General features: G+C 38.5%; 2 long non-coding RNA genes across 3 annotated transcripts in view; both read left to right on the top strand.

The window, feature by feature from the left end:
* Window positions 1–3,838: 3,838 nt before the first annotated feature.
* LOC137234179 (uncharacterized) lies at window positions 3,839–4,592 on the top strand. The gene is made up of 3 exons (XR_010947719.1): window positions 3,839–4,258; window positions 4,318–4,445; window positions 4,502–4,592. It is a non-coding gene; the product is annotated as an uncharacterized lncRNA (long non-coding RNA).
* Window positions 4,593–4,794: 202 nt separating this feature from the next.
* The window catches only part of LOC137234178 (uncharacterized), a 43,214-nt gene continuing 27,381 nt past the window's right edge, over window positions 4,795–20,627 (top strand). The window contains exons 1-3 of one of the 2 annotated variants that reach the window (XR_010947717.1): window positions 4,795–5,296; window positions 5,362–5,521; window positions 8,526–9,376. This is a non-coding gene — a long non-coding RNA (uncharacterized lncRNA). Of the gene's footprint in view, window positions 5,297–5,361; window positions 5,522–8,525; window positions 9,377–20,627 lie in introns of those variants that run through there. The other variant, XR_010947718.1, reaches the window with a different exon arrangement.

Raw genomic sequence — 20,627 nt, 5'->3', positions numbered from 1 at the left:
CATTTACATAAGACGCTCTTTGCTCAAATTTATCCATTAAAATATCTACAATGTCGTTTCGTTTGCTAATAAACTTTCCCAAATCTCAATAATACAATTAGGGACCACTCGCCCCTGCACTTCGTTAAGGACCCGACCTATTCCTACCCATTGCATTCCTTTCACAAAAATTGGTCGTTTTGCTGCTATGCAACGGAATGCCGCCGAGAACGCAACGCGTTATTCCCTGGAATGCCGAGTCTGTTTTAAACGACACCCCATACGCTTGTGCCCTATCTTTCGGGCCAAAAAACCCGAGCGGCTCTACGCAGCGATCCGTGGGAGTCACTGCGGAAATTGCTTGGCACTAGATCACCGCTCTAACGCGTGCCCGAGCCAAGGAAGATGCAAAAAATGCGGCGGAAAACACCACAGCATGCTACACATCTCCTCAATTGATGAAGAGAAACAGCTACTCCTCGAAGCCCGCTCCAAGCCACACTCAGAAAAAAGCACTTACCTAAAATGAGGAAATCCTTTCCTAAAAAAAGTTTCCATAGATTGAAAAAATATTCTATGAATTGAGTAAAATTTTTCTATTTCTGTATAAAAAGTGCCATTAATTTCAGGAGAGATTTATCTATGTTTCTGAAAACCGGAATATAATGCTGCCACCCTTTCTAAATATGTTAATGAACTTTGGTCCAGGCATGCTTAATCAACGAGCCGATATCATTTCGTTACGATAATTAACGTTAATAAACGAAACAAAGTCATTTCGTTTCGGTTATTAACGTTAACAACGTCAAATTAACGAAATGATTTTGTTTCGTTTTCTGTCATATCAAAACGAAATCAATCGTCTTTCTAACCATATGGTCATCACTGCAAAATTTTTTCCTAGTTCAAAGCAGTCGGAAAAACATGATTCACGTATTATAAAATGGAGCTCTGAAAATAGTTTCGCCGCAAGGGGATTTCTCATTAGTTTTAGTATTTGAGTTGTGAGTTCACGGAAATGCAAAGAAAATGCTTTAGGATTGCCGCTAAAAATCGCTTAAATAATATATATAACATTGGCAATATTATTACAAAGGAGTCCAAGCCGATCTATTGTGTAATTTCCCCTTTCAATTTGACTTCTTAAACCATCATGCTGTTTTGGAGGTACTTCGAACAAATTTTCCCGAAGTTTTAGTTTTTTTTCATATTCATTAAACTTTTCCATTTGACTTTTGTTGTTATTGCCATTGATTTGCGAAACTTTTTATCAACCTTGGAATTTAAAATTGTTAAATACTCTTCCTCGAAATAAGATTTAACTCTATAGTTTTAAGGTCAGCTAAAACTGTCTTCATACATATTGGTAGAATTACTTCGGGGCTTAGGCGTACAACCGTGGCGATAGCATTTACATAAGACGCTCTTTGCTCAAATTTATCCATTAAAATATCTACAATGTCGTTTTGTTTGCTAATAAACTTTCCCAAATCTCAATAATACAATTAGGGACCACTCGCCCCTGCACTTCGTTAAGGACCCGACCTATTCCTACCCATTGCATTCCTTTCACAAAAATTGGTCGTTTTGCTGCTATGCAACGGAATGCCGCCGAGAACGCAACGCGTTATTCCTGGAATGCCGAGTCTGTTTTAAACGACACCCCATACGCTTGTGCCCTATCTTTCGGGCCAAAAAACCCGAGCGGCTCTACGCAGCGATCCGTGGGAGTCACTGCGGAAATTGCTTGGCACTAGATCACCGCTCTAACGCGTGCCCGAGCCAAGAAAGATGCAAAAAATGCGGCGGAAAACACCACAGCATGCTACACATCTCCTCAATTGATGAAGAGAAACAGCTACTCCTCGAAGCCCACTCCAAGCCACACTCAGAAAAAAGCACTTACCTAAAATGAGGAAATCTTTTCCTAAAAAAAGTTTCCATAGATTGAAAAAATATTCTATGAATTGAGTAAAATTTTTCTATTTCTGTATAAAAAGTGCCATTAATTTGAGGAGAGATTTATCTATGTTTCTGAAAACCGGAATATAATGCTGCCACCCTTTCTAAATATGTTAATGAACTTTGGTCCAGGCATGCTTAATCAACGAGCCGATATCATTTCGTTACGATAATTAACGTTAATAAACGAAACAAAGTCATTTCGTTTCGGTTATTAACGTTAACAACGTCAAATTAACGAAATGATTTTGTTTCGTTTTCTGTCATATCAAAACGAAATCAAATCGTTTATGTTGATTATTAATTTCAAACTATGCTGGCAAAGCTGATTGATGGCGGAGTCATTAAAGGTGAAAGCATTAGCCAAGCTGATTGCAACTTTTCTCATGAATTTTGACAGTACGAAAATTTCTCAGAGTATTTTTGACATTACCACCAACGAATTGCACAAACAAATTACATGGAGTTTGTTTGTATGTCCGCTCGCTGTTACCACCTTACGCCTTCACCATGGCTATAGCATTGCCAGCACAATTCAAAAATAAAGTATCACGTTTTTGTTAACGTTTTTTTGATAAACGATTAGCTTAACGTTAAGGTGCATCCCTGCTTTGGTCGTGTTTTTTACGCATATGCGTTTGCGCTTAAATTTCGCATGGAGAGATTTGAGCGCTTATCTCTTCATACAAAATTTAGGCGCAAACGCATATGCGCGTAATAAAAGCACGACCGCATTTCGCCCACTTATGTTGCGTTTAATTACCAGCATTTATCTTAGCTGCCAAAATGAAATGTCACGCAACGCGCCACAAAAGTTTTATTAGACATCGCCTTAAACGACGCCTCATTTCGCGTTTTTTGCAAATATCTCTTGAGAGACATAAATATTTTATTTTCCGCTTTTTCACGAAAAATATAATTTAAATTTCGAAAAACTAAATACAAGCAAACATAAAAATTTTCAATAACACAAAAATTTTCAATAACACAAAAATGGCAATCAGGTGTTTATGGATATGGCAGAAAACCAAAAATCAATTCGTTGGCTAGGGTATGGTTTAGGCGTTAGCGTTATGGTATGTCACCGTTAATCGATTTCATTGATTTTCATAAACACAAATCACACTAGAAGATTGCGCATTGCGCACGTAAACATTGGATCAGCTAATTTTTATGGGCAATTCTTACGTCATTTTCCCTTAGCTCTTGTTTTTTCTCTCTTTCTTTTATTCGCTCAAACAGTCAACTGTGACGTAGATGCGCAGAACGAAGCAATTTTGAACTCGTGAATGCTCAATCTGGGTATGTGATTTGTGTTTCATAAAGTTGGTTCGATCAGCTGTTTTATATGATTAAGGTTAAGTCACCATTAACAAGCCCTTTAGCAGTACATCTGATGCAACAAGCAATAAGAGCCAAATGCATTTTTGAAGCGTTTTCCAGTTTGGCTATTTTTTCCAAAATGTTTGATTCAGATAGGTCATTATAGGTAACAAAACCAAAAATATTTTCATTCTAATCATAGCATCGATAGCTTTTGAATGAAACCCGATTGTTACAGTAATAAAAAACTGCCCGTACTATCGATATTTCTATCACCAGTTCTCCATCATTATTTCCTGGCGTGTCGAAATTAAGTGAAATTGTAATATTCCTCACTTTTTTGGCAAAATATATAAGCCTTCAAAATTGCAATTCTCGTAAAATTTGTCATAAATAAATCGTTTGTAAGTATAAATGCATATATTAATTATTGCTACTTTTTTACATATTCGTTCATCTAAATTTTTTAGTCGGACTTTCTAACTTCTTTGTATGTGCATACATACGTATGTATGTTCTGTTTCTTTGCCGATAAAATAGTGTGAAAATTGAAATCCACGTACAAATCGTCGCAAATAAAGCATTTATAAGTAAATAAAGCATAATAAATAAGTCCTTTGCTAAATTTTTGGAGTTCTGGAACTTGTAATATATATCTGCGAAATAAATATAATATTCTCTAAGTTCAAAAACGTCGAGTTCGACAGCACATATAATCGGCTGTACAGTATTTTTGTCTTTGAATTTCTCATCCACCATTCATTTTACTTTTGCTTGCAACTCACTTTGTGTACACACAAAAATTAAGAAGCTGTTTCGGGAATCGCTGATTGTTGGTTTTATTATAACCTTTTTCCGGCTTTGCGGGAAAATTTTATACTGTCTTCATTAGGGTGTTTACAAACCATTTATCCGATTGTGTGCGCAATGGCAGAAGACTTAAAAAATTTAATGGAGAAACTGCAAGGAGGAGTATTTTTTGAACCTCTTAAAGGTAAATTATTGCTTTATATTTTATAGTTGTTATGCTTATTTAAGACTTTAAAAATAAAGATAATGGATTTACAATTGAAAGCTTACGTCATTTGAAACCAAATCATTTGGATACCCTAATTGACAAATCTCTGTTTGGACAGTGCGTAATATTTGAGAGAAATCTTTTAAAATGGCAAGCGGAAGTAGTAATAAAATATAACATTTTTAATCATAACATATTTAAAATAATTTTTGTTCACAGGATGAAGGAGGTACTACAGAGACACATTGCTTATCGGAACCCACGCCACCAGCCTCAAGTTTCAACAGTGGTGTCAGAAGTTTCTACGATATAAGTGTACTGGCTGCTAAGAAATGAAAATCGGTGCCAAGTTCGTCTTGACTTTTCGGGAGGGGGAGTGTGAGGCGGAATGGGAGTGTAAGTGTGGGGAGGAATGGGAGTGGAAGTGGGAGTAGGAATGGGATTGGAGTAGTAGTAGTTAGAAAGGGATATGAGCAGGTGCAGGCGCAGGCATGGAAGTGGAAGTGAGAGTAAGAACAAGATGGGAGTGTTAGTATGAATGGGAATGGAATTGGAGTAGGACTAGGATTGGGAGTAGGACTAGGAATGGAAGTAGGTGGTAGGGCTGGGATATCAGTATTAATTTATTATTTTAATTAAATGAAATCACAAAATGCATTTTCTGTTTATTAATTTTATTGTATAAAAAAAATAAAACCTCCGGGCGTTATTTCACTGCACCATTGGTGATCACCTAAACAGCGCACTTAATTTTTATACAGTATTTACAACTGTTTTGTATAGCATTTTCAAAACTTGTTACAGAAATCTATAGAAGATATTCTCAATGAAACAGCTAGTGGAAAACAAATCCTAAAGTTTTACGAAAACAAACAAAATCTTACACCGAAATACCGTAAATTATTATCTGCAACTGTGACCAGTTATCTGATTGATGCTAAAATCTGTGCTCGTCCATATACCTCTGATCTATTATCATGTAAAATCGTTAAATATTTTACAAAGGAAACTCAGGTATAATAATGCTACTACCTCCTCTAAATGTCTTTACTCTTATAATGGATTACGATTTGGTACAGGAAACTTATTATCTTGCTGTTAAAGGAAAGATACCAGGTGGCTGTTTGTATGCAAAATATCACAGTAGCTTATCAAAATTGAGAGCAGACGGGATCATCTTAAAGAAGAGAGCATTAGAGGAATCCCTTGAAACGAATGAACCAAATTATGCTTTGCCGGGTAAGTTATGGAAAAATTAAAAATAAAGGGGAAAGCAAAAGACAAAGAAAGAGGATACAAAGAGAAAGAGGAGTGTAAATAACTGGGGAAAAGCAAGGAAAAAATGTAGTGAAATATGCAGAGAAAGGAAATGGTACCGACAAAAGGAAGGGCAAATGAAGGGGGGGGGGGGGGGGGGTGGTCAGGGTCAATAAGGAGGGAATATGAGAGAGATATAGAGAAAGGAAAATAAATAAATAGGGAGAATGGGAAGGATTGCGTAGAGAAGAAATTGGGAAAAGAAAGAAAATGGAGAATGATAGAGAATGGAAAGAGATTTTTATTTTTTGTGAAGAAAAATGTGTGTGCACCAAGCTGAAGCTGTAAATATTTACACGCCAGCTTTTAAATTGGGTGACAAATTGTTTAACTTCACTACAGCTATTACTGAATGAAGCTGCTATTTTTTTACTCACCACTCAACTATTAGTACAAGCTGCGCATTAATTCACTACCCCGACTCTGTTTTTTATACTCAGTTGAGCAGAGCTCACAGAGTATATTAAGTTTGATTGGATAACGGTTGGTTGTACATATATAAAGGAATCGAGATAGATATAGACTTCCATATATCAAAATAATCAGGATCGAAAAAAATGTGATTGAGCCATGTCCGTCCGTCCGTCTGTCCGTTAACACGATAACTTGAGTAAATTTTGAGGTATCTTGATGAAATTTGGTACGTAGGTTCCTGAGCACTCATCTCAGATCGCTATTTAAAATGAACGATATCGGACTATAACCACGCCCACTTTTTCGATATCGAAAATTTCGAAAAACCGAAAAAGTTCGATAATTCATTACAAAAGACCGATACAGCGACGAAACTTGGTAGATGAGTTGAACTTATGACGCAGAATAGAAAATTACTAAAATTTTTGACAATGGGCGTGGCACCGCCCACTTTTAAAAGAAGGTAATTTAAAACTTTTGCAAGCTGTAATTTGGTAGTCATTGAAGATATCATTATGAAATTTGGCAGGAACGTTACTCCTATTACTATATGTACGCTTAATAAAAATTAGCAAAATCGGAGAAGGACCACGCCCACTTTTAAAAAAAAAATTTTTTTAAGTAAAATTTTAACAAAAAATTTTATATCTTTACAGTATATAAGTAAATTATGTCAACATTCAACTCCAGTAATGATATGGTGCAACAAAATACAAAAATAAAAGAAAATTTCAAAATGGGTGTGGCTCCGCCCTTTTTCATTTAATTTGTCTAGGACACTTTTAACGCCATAAGTCGAACAAAAATGAACCAATCCTTTTGAAATTTGGTAGGGGCATATATTTTATGACGTTAACTGTTTTCTGTGAAAATGGGCGAAATCGGTTGATGCCACGCCCAGTTTTTATACACAGTCGTCCGTCTGTCCTTCCGCATGGCCGTTAACCCGATAACTTGAGCAAAAATCGACATATCTTTAATGAACTTAGTTCACGTGCTTACTTGAACTCACTTTATCTTGGTATGAAAAATGAACGAAATCCGACTATGACCACGCCCACTTTTTCGATATCGAAAATTACGAAAAATGAAAAAATGCCATAATTCTATACCAAATACGAAAAAAGGGATGAAACATGGTAAGGTAATTGGATTGTTTTATTGACGCGAAATATAACTTTAGACAAAACTTAATAAAATGGTTGTGACACCTACCATATTAAGTAGAAGAAAATGAAAAAGTTTATTAACACCTTTCATTTGATACCCATATCGTACAAACACATTCTAGAGTCACCCCTGGTCCACCTTTATGGCGATATTTCGAAACCGCGTCCACTTATAGAACTAAGGCCCACTCCCTTTTAAAATACTCATTAACTCCTTTCGTTTGATGCCCATATTGTGCAAACAAATTCTAGGGTCACCCCTGGTCCACCTTTATGGCGATATCTCGAAACGGCGTCCACCTATGGAACTAAGGATTACTCCCTTTTAAAATGCTCATTAACACCTTTCTTTTGATACCCATATTGTACAAACAAATTCTAGGGTCACCCCTGGTCCACCTTTATGGCGATATCTCGAAACGGCGTCCACCTATGGAACTAAGGATTACTCCCTTTTAAAATACTCATTAACACCTTTCATTTGATACCCATATCGTACAAACGCATTCTAGAGTCACCCCTGGTCCACCTTTATGGCGATATCTCGAAAAGGCGACCACCTATACAACAACCACCACTCCCTTTTAAAACCCTCATTAATACCTTTAATTTGATACCCATATCGTACAAACACATTCTAGAGTCACCCCTGGTCCACCTTTATGGCGATATTTCGAAACGGCATCCACCTATAGAACTAAGGCCCACTCCCTTTTAAAATACTCATTAACACCATTCGTTTGATGCCCATATTGTACAAACAAATTCTAGGGTCGCCCCTGGTCCACCTTTGTGGCGATATCTCGAAAAGGCGACCACCTATACAACAACCAAACTCCCTTTTAAAACCCTCATTAATACCTTTAATTTGATACCCATATCGTACAAACGCATTCTAGAGTCAACCCTGATCCACCTTTGTGGCTATATCCCCAAATGGCGTCCACCTATAGAACTATGGCCCACTCCCTCATAAAATACTCTTTAATGCCTTTCATTTGATACACATGTCATACAAGCACATTCCAGGGTTTCCCTCGGTTCATTTTCCTACATGGTTATTTTCCCTTATGCTGTTACCATACCCCTCAACTGAGTATGTAATGTTCGGTTACACCCGAACTTAACCTTCCTTACTTGTTTACTTTGATTATTGGAGACGTAGTAGAAAGAGATGATATCGTATGGAAATTTGTTTTGAATCTTATAGAGCTATTGGACTTGTTGTTATTGTCTGAGTACACGAGCTTAGATATGATAAATTTTAAATCTCATATACAAACTCATAACATTTTTTATGATACTTTGAAACCAAAGCAACATCTTCTCATCCACTACTGTAGAGTGCTTGAAAATTCGGGTCCCTTGAAATTGCTTTGGACACTACCTTTTGAATCAAAGCATAGACAGTTGAAAGAATATGCTAAAAATATTACATCAAGAAAAAATTTAACATTGTCTTTAGCCATTAAGTAGTATTTTCGGAAAATGTAACTAATTTCGAAAATATTGAAATTTTACTTGGTAAAAAAATAGGTTTGCTACAATGTTCTTTGTATTGGTCGCATATACAGAGTATGTTTAATAATGAAACACTGGAAGGGTGTGTATGTTATTTAAGTTTCAAAAGTTATAATACATTGTATAAACGGAATTTTATTATATTTTTTTATGATCCCAATTTTTCCGCTTATCAAATACTTGAGATTTTCACAAAGGATAATAAAAATTTCATGTTTTGTGAAAAAATTAGTATTCTAACATATAATGCACATTTTTTATCGTACGAGGTTGGTGGGAAATCGTCAGAATTTAAGCTTTTTAACGCAGATAACTTAAAAAATCCACCAATTCATCTTTATACAGTTCAAAATCGAATGTTTTTGAGGCCAAAGCTGTTCTTTTAATATCGATATACATATATTGACAAATTAATTTTTACTTCTGTTATTATTACTATGTATATTATTATGTGTAATATTAATTATGGATGTAAATGGATTGTTTGGGCTGTCCGTTTTATCCAAGGCAACTTAAATAATGATTTCACCTGGAAACCCGTTTTTTGTAAATTGCACCCTAGTATTATATTAAAAAAGCATTAAGGGCAAAAGATATTAAACAGTTCCGGTTTAAATGTAAAAAGGCGTTAAAGAAAAAATGAACTTGGTATTTATATAACGGACATGCTTATATACACACATATGATTAGTACATGAATAAAATTGAAATATACCATATGTGTCATAGTTATGTAATTTTTTACTGTCGTGTTTAATTCCTGAAATAAAAATAATAAAACTAATTAAAGAAACCCCGAGGAAATATTTTGTTTTTTAATGTTCCCCAGATTTAAAAATATATTTTTTCCAAAGGCTGGAAAAATTTAACCAATTTTTAAAATTTTTTTTCTCGAAAGTAAGAAATGTTTACTACTTTCAAGTAGAGTATTACTCATTTTGAAAAATATTTTCTCCAAATACCGGAGAAATAGAACTCATCCTTAGGATTTTTTTTCTCGAAACTGAGCAATTTTTAGTATTCTTGAGTAAAATATTAGTCATTTTAAAGAAAAATCTTCTAAAAATTCAATACAAATATTTTCATATTATAAGAAAGCCTCTTCTCTTTCTTACGATAATCCCTATTCCTTTTGAAGAAATGCTTTTCAATAAAACAAATACTTTTTTCCTGTTTTCAACCAATTTATTATTAATTTTAAGGAAAATACTTTCATAAATTCTATACAGTTATTTCCTTATTTTATTAACACATTTTTTCTTTTCTTAGATAATTTTCCTAAAACCGTGGAAAAAAAATATCTTCATTTTTAAGAAAATTACTTACCTTGATTTAGTAGAACTATTCAATGGCGCAAAATCATACCTGTTTTTTCTCAGTTTGATAGCTATTTTCCTCAGTTTTAGGAAATTTTTTTTTGAGTGCATGGAGTATACAAGTTGAGGAGGAGCTGGAGTCCCCACGTGAGCGGATCGACGACTCCATATCGTTATATACGTCAGATGCTGGAACGGAGACTGGGCCTCTTCGTCCAGCTCGAATCCACCGAACCGGAGCGGAGACGCGGTCTCTTGGCCCGAACATAATACCAGCAGTCAAATCGTTTCGACCGCTTTTGCAGCATGAGAGGAAGCGGCTCCAGCACAACACATCGAAAGTCCAGCGCCATATTCGTGACGGCCGAGCGGAGACTCGGTCTCTTCGCCGGTAAACCAAGGAACCTCAACGAAGACAACAACCGCGCGACCGCAGAGCGGAGACACGGCCTCTTCGCCTGCAACAACGACACCACACCCGTCATCAGACACAAGACCACAGCCAACGATACAGCTCGTTGCAGCTCTCCACAGCGTCCACCTTCCGGGCAGGGCTCCTCGCCACGCACTCCGCTGCCACCGCCACCATGATACCGACGGTAGCGATCACCCCAACTCGGTCGTGAAAATAGAAGCAGGGGGGTAGCTACACCTCGTTCGCGCTTTAATCGATGGATGCTCCCCCACCACAGTGATTGCGGATGAGCTCGCCCAGGAGCTCCAACTCCCTACCAGCACCATTGGCGGGCAAGCAGGATGCCTACTACGCATACGAGGAAGACACGGTCAAAACAAACGGATTGCAACCCATGCGGCGGTCGTGTCCAATTTTCGGTGAATGGCCCCCACGACCAGCGTCGACAGCGCCATCGCATCCCCGTATGCACATCTCCGTCTGGCGGATCCGCAATTTTATTCATCCGCCCCTATCCGCCTCGTACTAGGGACAGAGGTATATGCGGAAATAATGCTACCAGGGATTCTACCCACCACGTTTGGCCCTTTTCTAGCTCAGAGTACCATCTTCGGTTGGGTACTCTCGGGCACAACCAAGGCCTAACATAAAAATGTTCGGTAACGGCCGAAACACATGCATTTTTTCCACTTTGTTATTTTTATTGAATTTTTTTTGTACACGGTTGCAAAGGATGTGCATTGTGAATTTATACCAACGAAAAATCTTTCTTTTCCTCCATTGCCATACCTACCTGTCAAATAATAAACGGAGAACGGTTATCGCGAATGGCCAGAGAATGGAAGAAAAGTTTTGTTTCACTAGCCGTTATTAAATTGAAGTGCCACAAATTGCACTTTTGTGTTTCAAATCAGCTTTTCCTTTAAATTTGTATACAGAAAATCAAACTACATACTAATATTCATTCCAAAAATCAACTTTATAGATTAAGTTTGAGCAATCCGCCATGCAGGCATTTTTGAAATAGGTAAATGAAACAATATACCAGTCGTCTACAAAGATGGTTGAAAACCACTGCTAAGCTAATGATTTAAGTAATCGAACAGCGATTGAACAGGTGATCGAAGCTGTTCACTATTGTGAACGTTTTATCAAAAATTCGCCACTTGTATGAATTCACAATGGAGGTGTGCGTTTACAATCATTTATCATTACAATAAGTTATCTTTATTGAATTTTCTTCATACAAAATTCTATGCTTATTCATTTCCAATGACTTTGTAATAAACGGCAAGAAATATCAACACATGTATCTTCTTACTTCTTTTCGCAATCCCTAGCTCTAGGCAAACCTGGCTCAGGCCTTGAACCAGAACGGGAAAGTGCCGAATGACCGAGGCATCAGCAACCAAGCTCACACAGTGCGCAAACCATCTTGCGTGTCGCCAAGCCGGCGGACTGGCCGGCGTTATGTTAAGTTAGATATAATTAGCTATAAGGTTTTATTTTTTTTTTTCCTCTTCTTCACGGTCGGTGATCCTTGGCGGACTGTGACGTTGCGTACCGCAAGGGGGGCGGCATGTTTAGGCCCAACGCCTAACTTTTACCTGATTGACGGCGCCCCTCCCTAATGTTTTAATAATATTTCCAGCCACCCACACTCACGCCGCATTTGTGTGCATGCATGCACATGCATACGTTTCATACGTTTCATACATTGCACACGCAAGCTGTCAGCACCCATGCACGTATACGTAAGGATGGTTGTGTGTGTGGCTCTTCCCCTCCTTAATACCGGAGGACTTTTTCGCGGCTTAGCGGTTGTTATCAACGGCACAACCGGCCTTTTTTTTTGATCAACCGCCTACCTATACGCATCGTCCAAGGATCAACGCCGTACTTTTTGTATACAGGTAAAATATCACATCACTTTGGCACTGTACTTTTCTCTTATTTTGATTAAATCCCATTATAACGAGGCAAATCCTCTTGTGTTTTTATTTATCTCTTTTCTGAGTGAATCTTCCCGAGATCGACCCTTGTGCGCCTACCCACTGCCGGTTTATGACGCACTCAGGCCGAACAGGTGCACATGATCGACCAAGCGGGAAGGGCGTGGATTCAAGCGCGGGGCTGTAAAGTGTAGAAGATTATGTGTAGGTATTACAACCTTAGACTAACACAGTTGCTTCTATCATTAAAAAGAGAGGACTGTAGACTCATGACGGGTATTCTGACTGGACACTGCCTTTTGGCGTCTGGAAGTGCGGGTTGGAGGAGGAAACGATCGAACACGTTCTGTGCTCGTGCCCTGCACTTGCCAGGCTAAGACTCCAGCTATTACGAGTGATACAGCTGTCAGATCTAGAAGCAGCAAGAGGCTTAATTCCTAGGAAGCTTCTAGTATTTGCCAAGAGGACGGAGTTATTTTATAACATAGGTCCTGGTTTTTGATAGGGTTTTTCAGTTTGGTCGTTAAAACAAACTTCTGGTAACACTACGGACTCAATCAGTCTATGTGAGGTCCTCATGGACCGGCCAGTTCAACTTTTATTGTAAGAGGAGAGGGGGAGACATTTTTTTTTAAACGGGAGGTGCCACGTGTTATGTAGAAAAGTAATTTATTTGAAATTAAATGTACAATTGAAGCTCACGCTGATTATATAATGGTCGGTTACACCCGAACTTAGACACCTTTACTTATTTTGAATTGTTATATTGTTCATTTCAGGTCCTTGAGAGTAATTTTGTATTGAGTTTGTTTGTTCTAGAGCAGACATCGGCAAATAATAGCACAATTGTGCACACTCAATTCACACGTATTCTTATTCTCTTTAGTTTACTTGTCGCTGAGCATTTGGCGCAGTAACAACGATTGTGTTCGTCGCTCGCTATGTTGACGAATGTTATTAGTAAGCAAAGATCGTTTGTTAGTTTTTTTAATGCGCACAAGCGAAAAATATTTGATGTTGACCAACCCTTTTGCGTAATACAATGTATTTAATAGTATAAACCTATTGCTTGTCAGTTTGCGCATTAAAAATATAATAACAAACGATTTTGCTTTGTTGCATGCTAATAAGCGAATGAACTACGCAACCGAAGTATCAAGTGATGTACGCGATTATCGCGCTATCACTAACACATCTGCATTTTGACTTTGCCGATGCTTGTTCTAGAGAAGGGTTGTTGTTGTTTTTAGTTGATTCGGTATTTTGAGTGTTTGGTACGAAGTGTGTAGGTGGTTGAGCTATAGAGCTCTCTTTCAGAACAGTGGCAAAAGATGAAACTGGATTATTGAGTGTAGGTGGAATTTGAGCTTTATGTATTTTTATAAGCTTTTATTTAGTTTCACTTAGCTGTTGTATGTAATGAAATCTTGCAAGTTAAACTTGATACACTTCCCGGTGTCCGATTGAGCTGAAATTTTGCGCACATGTATAACTCCGATGACAATGCAATATTTTTTTTCGATAAATTAACCGATAACAGAGTTATCGGTAAAGATTGCTGTTCTCAAGGGAATAAAAGCCTAAGTCCTTTGTTTAGAGGGATGGTGAATAACCTACAGCGGCTCAAGAACGAGGTAACTTCGTTTGGTTTGTGTATACAACGAACGTAGAAGTTAGGTTGTTATTCCTCAATGTTGCGAGGAGTTTTTGCTAGATTCCAACTTTTTTGAATGTGAACACATCTCGCGACTCACCACACACCTTCCAATTTTAATGTTAACCTGTTAACAGTTTCAATTGGTGTTAACATTTTTTGATTATTTTCTCCTAAGATATTAAAATTTTATTATTTGTAGCAAAATGTTTGCATGTTTTATGTTTTAATATATGATTTAATATGATTTTCTGTAACGTCTTGCGCATGTTAAGTTAACATGCATTTGGGGAAACATGGTGAGTCGCAGACATTTCACATGCAAATGAATCGTAAGCAGTGGATGTCAAAATAGCTCCTCATTTTTTAAAACCTTATTTACGCCCCGATTCTGGTGTCGTACCAACATTCTTCGCCACGGTAACGAAATCATGTGGCAACTTTTACACCCTTTTGGTATTCTACCTGCGAAAGTAGCCGGATAATTTTTTACCCACAAAAGTAGGTGGTTACATCGAAATAACCACACAACAGCTGTTGTTCAGAAAAGGGCAAAACTGAGAAATAAAAAAATGTAAGCTCAAATAAGTAAAGATAATAGTAAAAAAGTGTTGCCTCTTGCTATACATATTTTTTTACATTATGTACTTTCACAGAATAAATTACAATATACCTATGTAGAAATATATGCATATACACATCGTCCCGTTTATTCATTAACCTCGTATCTACAAGTGAAACATTTTCGGTAAAGCGAACACGGTTGCCACACCACGTTTTCATTTGGGACCAAAATTCATCGAAAAAAAGAACCAAATTTTTGTTTTATTTTATTAGTATAAAATACAAAATTTTAGGATGTTTCTATATAAAATTTGACTAAACATAGTGAAGACTTTCCTTTAATTCAAGCTGAACAAACAAATATATGGGCATGCAACCAAAAATGGTACTATATTTTGACATAGGATAGTCTATGGCTTTCACCAACCAAACGTTGTAAACCTAGTTTTGTCAAAAAGCTGTTGGTTCCAGCATTATGTTGTTGATTGCAATGAAATAAAATGTATGGTGCAGTTAGGTTTTAGTAAGAAACGGTTCAAAATTTGCGTTCTGGTTTTGCCGAGCTATATATGTGGAAAACTCAGTAAATCATAAATGAAACTAGGCAATTTTGTTGGTGCTATTTTTATAGATGCTTACCTTTTCTCTTAGCGTTTAAACTTAATATTTGATCCTAGATTCAGTAAGTGTGAGTTTTGATCCCAGGAGTCAGCGATTCTGCTAGCACCTACGGGAATAATTTTATACAAAACATTTCGGAAGGAAATCAATCAAATCTCTTTTGCATTTGCTTCCTTCTGTCTTCGAGTTAAAATATTTCTTGTTCGAAGATACTTAGTTTTCAATTACTGTTACGGCGGCAAGGCCACAGATAGGGCGCGCTCGCAATAATGGTGGGGAGAAAAGAAAAGAGAAAACACAAATGAATTCGTTAGAAAAAGATACACAATAATGTTTATTAAACTAAAAGCAAATGCAAATTCAAAGTTAATCCACTTAATCACCATTCAATATTTCCGATGACGGAAGTGTAAAAATGAAGTTTATAATTTTTGGTATTAAGGAAAGACTTACCTTCAGTGGCTTGGCTGCTGACGGTTTCTTAAACGTTTGCAAAAGAAGTGACCGAGGTAAAAAGAATTTAGTTCGCGGTCACCGCCTAATCCTAGGCTTAACTATTATCCGGCGGGGTAAAAGTTATCGGTATAAACCGATAGGAATAAATGAAAAATGTGAGGTGAAAAGATAACGAAAAGGAAAAGTAGAGCGATACGAGGGTGCACCGCCATATTTAGGCTTGTGGCCTAAACATGCCGGCCCCCTTGCGGCGAGCAACTTCGAAACGACCGTAACGCCCCAACAAACAAGTCCCAAAGGGCTCGCGAGAACGAATCTCAACTTAAAATTAACAAATCTCAACTTAAATTTAGACCCTGCAGTAAATGCGTATGGAAGCAAAAATAGTATGCCCAGGATACGTAATTCGACCGACGCCAGACGCTTCTTCGTGGGATTCCTGTGAATAAAGAAATGTTAGTCGAAATAGACGTGGGTTGATTTTAGTGCACTTTACGTATTGAATGGACAGATGCCTGATTATTGCTGGTGGGCTCCCGACACTACCAACCCGAATATGGTGGCTTGAGTCAGCAGCCCGCCGACGCTCGACGGTGGTGTGCCGCTAACCATTAGGCTGGCGTAGATGTCGGCACCTAGTGTGAGCCGGAGAGGTGTAGACCGGTGGAAAGCTGGATCCGCCAGCTTCATAAATTTGAATGGCGTGGCTACCGATGGATCCAGCGTTGCTGTCGGACTAAGCCGTGAATATCGCGACACCACTGTGGCCTGGGTCGTCACTGCTCCCGTTACCCCGTATTTCCCTCGCAGAACAAGCGTGCACTTCACATGATAGGACGTGCCGGTACGCTCTAACCCGAGGTCCTTTGCGAGATTTGCATCGATGATTGAATTCGGAGCGCACGGATCGATAAGGGCGCGTACTGCGTGGAGCTTCCCTCCTGCTGCTATCTGAACCACCGCCGTTGGAGCTATGGCTACAAATGCACGCGTAATGGTCGTTGCTAGAGGCGTCTCCCGGAGGCGTCCTGTTCTGAAGCCGGCTGGCGTTGTTGGTTGGCGCGCGAGCGTGGTTACTTGGGCACGAGCATTATACTGGGCCGCCCTACCAATTGAGCGTCGTAGCGTTGTAGGCTTCTCGTGTCGTAGGAGCGGTCGGAAACGTTGTGGTCCTGAACCGCCCTGTGGTGTCGTGGCTAGTATTGCAGTAGGATCTTCCCGTCGTTCGATCAATTCCTCGGCGACGTCCGCTTCCCACCACAGCATTTGTTCCGTGACGTGGATTGATAGGGCTTCGTCGGAGCTCTCTTCGCCATCACTCTCGTGGGACGGTGGTGGAACGTCGTCGAGGTGTGTTGACGTGTGGTGCTGCTCGTTGCACCGATGACAGCGATCTTCGCTGGGACATGTCTTCCGTTGGTGGAATGGCGATAAGCAATTTGTGCAATATCGCAAATCTATGATCGTCTTCAGTCGATCCATGTTCGTCATGCCCCGGTAAACCGGGCAGAGCCTTATGCTGTGTGACTTTTGACATAGCCGGCAGGGGACGCTGAATGTGTTGCCGCGTGCCTCCGTCTTGGCGCGTTTGTGGGACAATCCAGTCATTCTGGAATATCAAATTGTTAGTAGAACAGTCGTAGATGCTCTTAGGTTGGGTGGCTTATGAGCCGGTACTAGGAGCTTAAGTGGCTGAGATCGTGGTTGGCGTACTCGGGATAAAGGGTTGTGTGGAACGAATAATCTTATTAAGTTATTCTGTCGATGTAATGATGTGCTTGTAGTGGTTGAACCCACTGTCAGGTTTAGTAAGCTTTGATTGACCTATGCCTAAAATGATCTTTCGTTTTGAAAATAGTTTCATCAGAATGAAAATGCTGATATGGAAAGCCACCAATAGTAAGATTAAGAATTATTAAATATAGACTTAGGGCGAACTATATTTTTGGTGTTTGCCTGAGGCAGGCAACACGCGCTAATGTACGGTATATCACGGTAAACCCGTGTGTTGTCACGGCTCCTTGTAATTCCCCTACAAAAATTTGGCCACAAAACTTACCTCCGCCTAAAATGACTAGTCAAATGACGTCGTGCAGATAAAATGTGCGACACATGGAAAGAGGCCTTTATCCGCTGTCTGGGAACACTCTTTGTGTTGATTTGGGCCATGTTGTGTGAGAATCACAAATGGTGGGGTATTTGTTGATTTCCACACAACCCTGGCGGGAATAGGCTACACTATCGAGTGTGGCAATTTGTAGAACTGTCAGCTGATAACTCTTCCACTCATTGGAGTGAGACAGCTGTGCGGTGCTGCCAAATTGGCAGCGTAACGCTACCTAATGGTCATGTCGCGCAAGTGTTTGAGGACATTCACGTTTGAGTTCTGACGCGATCTGACTTCTGAAATGTTTCATTCTATTGTGTGGTTTTTCTCATAAAGTCCATTTGGTGGAATTGCTATTTCATACGGGTTCCTGAACTTTCCTTTAATTATTTTATTAATCTGGGAAATTGTATCGTAATCTCCAATTCGCTTTTCCACAGTTAAGTTTAGGCTAATAAAAACTTGAAAAGACTTGGAAATTTCACGGTCGGATATAATTCGGACGTTATTTCTTTATAACTCAGGAAACAATCTAAAACTTAGTTGGAGTTTAGAAGAAAACTTAACTTTTCCTAATAAAATAATAATGGCACACTGATTTAAGGAAAATAACTATTTTGCTCATATCTTTTTTAATGTTTTTTTTGTTTTGATAAAAGGAAGCCCGTGATAAACAAACCAGAGCGCGCCTTCTTATCTAGGTCTATATTTTCGCGATTATAGCTATGTATTCTGATTTTGTTCACGTACTAACACTCGGGTGTGTTGGATCTCATGGATCCGAGTTGTGATACCCTTTGGATCGCCCGCAATGTGCTTACTGCGTAAGCAAAAGTCATCGAGTGGCACCCTTGTTTCGTTCATTCAAAATGACATTCATTCATGGAAATGAGTATAGATACATTTTGAATGAATTTTCACTATGAAGAAAAACTTGTTATGGGTAAGTATAAGTATGACAGTATCGTTCCCTTTTTTATAACTTTATAAATTTACTAATTTTTTATTCTTTTATTTCATTTCAGGTACTCTTTTTATTTCATTTCAGGTACACAGTTGGATACAAATACCAACACGTTGCGAATGGGAAGTCATGCAACGTAATATGAGCGGTTCAGCGGCATTAACGAAACCATACAGCTAATTAGAGCAAGTCTTCACCCTACCTCCAGAAAATGATTGGTGTGAACCAAGCGATGGTTTCAACAATATATTTAGTCTACTGGTTGCTATGAAAAAGTATCCAGCTGTAATTACGCTCCCTGAAAGTGTGCAAATCATTTTCAATGGAGAATTGCACAAAGGTGGATGTAGCATATACGAAAACGTGGACCGATGTTGCATTTACCAAGGGGGTGGCGTCACGCCGGGTCAGTGCGAAATAACATGGCTTATTTTACGTGCATTCTATTGGGAACTGGTTACTATGTGCGAACATAGTTATCAGCTTCAGGATGAATGGTATTTTGAAACAGTAATTTCGGAATTGTATGCATTAGCCAATGTACATAAGCCGCAGTCTAAAACGAAACCATCAGATAATTCTGTGATATTATCGAATACACCTTCAGCACCCTTGACGTTAGCAACAGCAATAACAGAACCAACAACAAACGGTTCTGGATGTAATATTACCATAAAACTAGTTGAAGGAGGCAAAAGTATTACCTCCACCACCGCCACCAACTCCTGTACATGGAGGACTATCTGTTGCGACTGTTGAAGATATGCACACTGATTATTCTGTAGTTATTTTGCCCGAAGTTAATGAGGAATTAAAGATATGGAATGAAGATTGTACGAAAGTGCCATTAGAATCTGAATTTGAGCATGCGGTAATAGATATGGGCATTGACACTGATTTGAATAATTTAAAAATTTCTACAACGAAAAATTACATACTCGAAGAGAACGAAGAATCTGAAAATGATCTGGACAGTTTGTTAAAGATGCAGTCTCTAGTGAAAGCCAATGAGGCAGTATCTCCAACAAGCATATTGAAAGTATTAGCCGAATCAGCACCTCTAGAAAATAGCGACGATACATTGAAAGCCTCAAATGCACAATCAGATGCACTTCTTTCATCAGACTCACTACCTCCGCCGCCACCAACACTTGCTATTGTTGCATATAGATCAGCATGACAAATGCGTTGCAATAAATCCATAACCGCTTTAGATACACGCGCTGCAAGAGTCCAACGTTTAATAGAGATGTGTAATAAAATGAATTCAACTGTATATACAACTGCAATACCGCTACCACCTCCACAACCCATAGTGCAAACGCTACCACCACAGATGAATTTGCAACTGAATTCAAATTCGACTACTTTGAATGATACTTGCGCCGTTGGTGATAAATCAAAGAAATGTTTAAAACTTGACGCACCAACTTTTCATCCACAAAACCAAGATAGAAAAAGAAGTATCATATCAGATATTGTCAGCACGTTCTTCCACACCATCGACCCAGCACACACTATCTTGTTCTGTAGCCAGTTGTGATTTGGAGCTTATTAGCGAGCAAGACAGTTCTTTAAATGCGTCACCAACACAAACCGTTGCTGCTGCGGATGTTGATGATGATGAAAAGGTATGCGCAACAATGGAAGTGCGCCAAGTGTATATACCACCTAAAATTGAATGTAATTCGACAAATAGGGTATCAATTTCAAAATCAGCACCGCTTATTAGTCAATTTAGTAGTTTTAATGGCGGTGTGGAGCTTAATAAATCAAAATCAATGGAAACTTCAAATTGCATTTTACATTATAGTCGGGCAAAATTACTACATATACGTAATAATTTGATGAATGTTCTACATGAACAACAAACAC

The sequence above is a fragment of the Eurosta solidaginis genome, chromosome X, assembly GCF_040869045.1.
Source record: "Eurosta solidaginis isolate ZX-2024a chromosome X, ASM4086904v1, whole genome shotgun sequence".
NCBI lineage: Eukaryota > Metazoa > Arthropoda > Insecta > Diptera > Tephritidae > Eurosta > Eurosta solidaginis.
The sequence above is the reverse complement of the archived record's forward strand: the minus strand, read 5'-3'. Positions and strand labels throughout refer to the sequence as shown.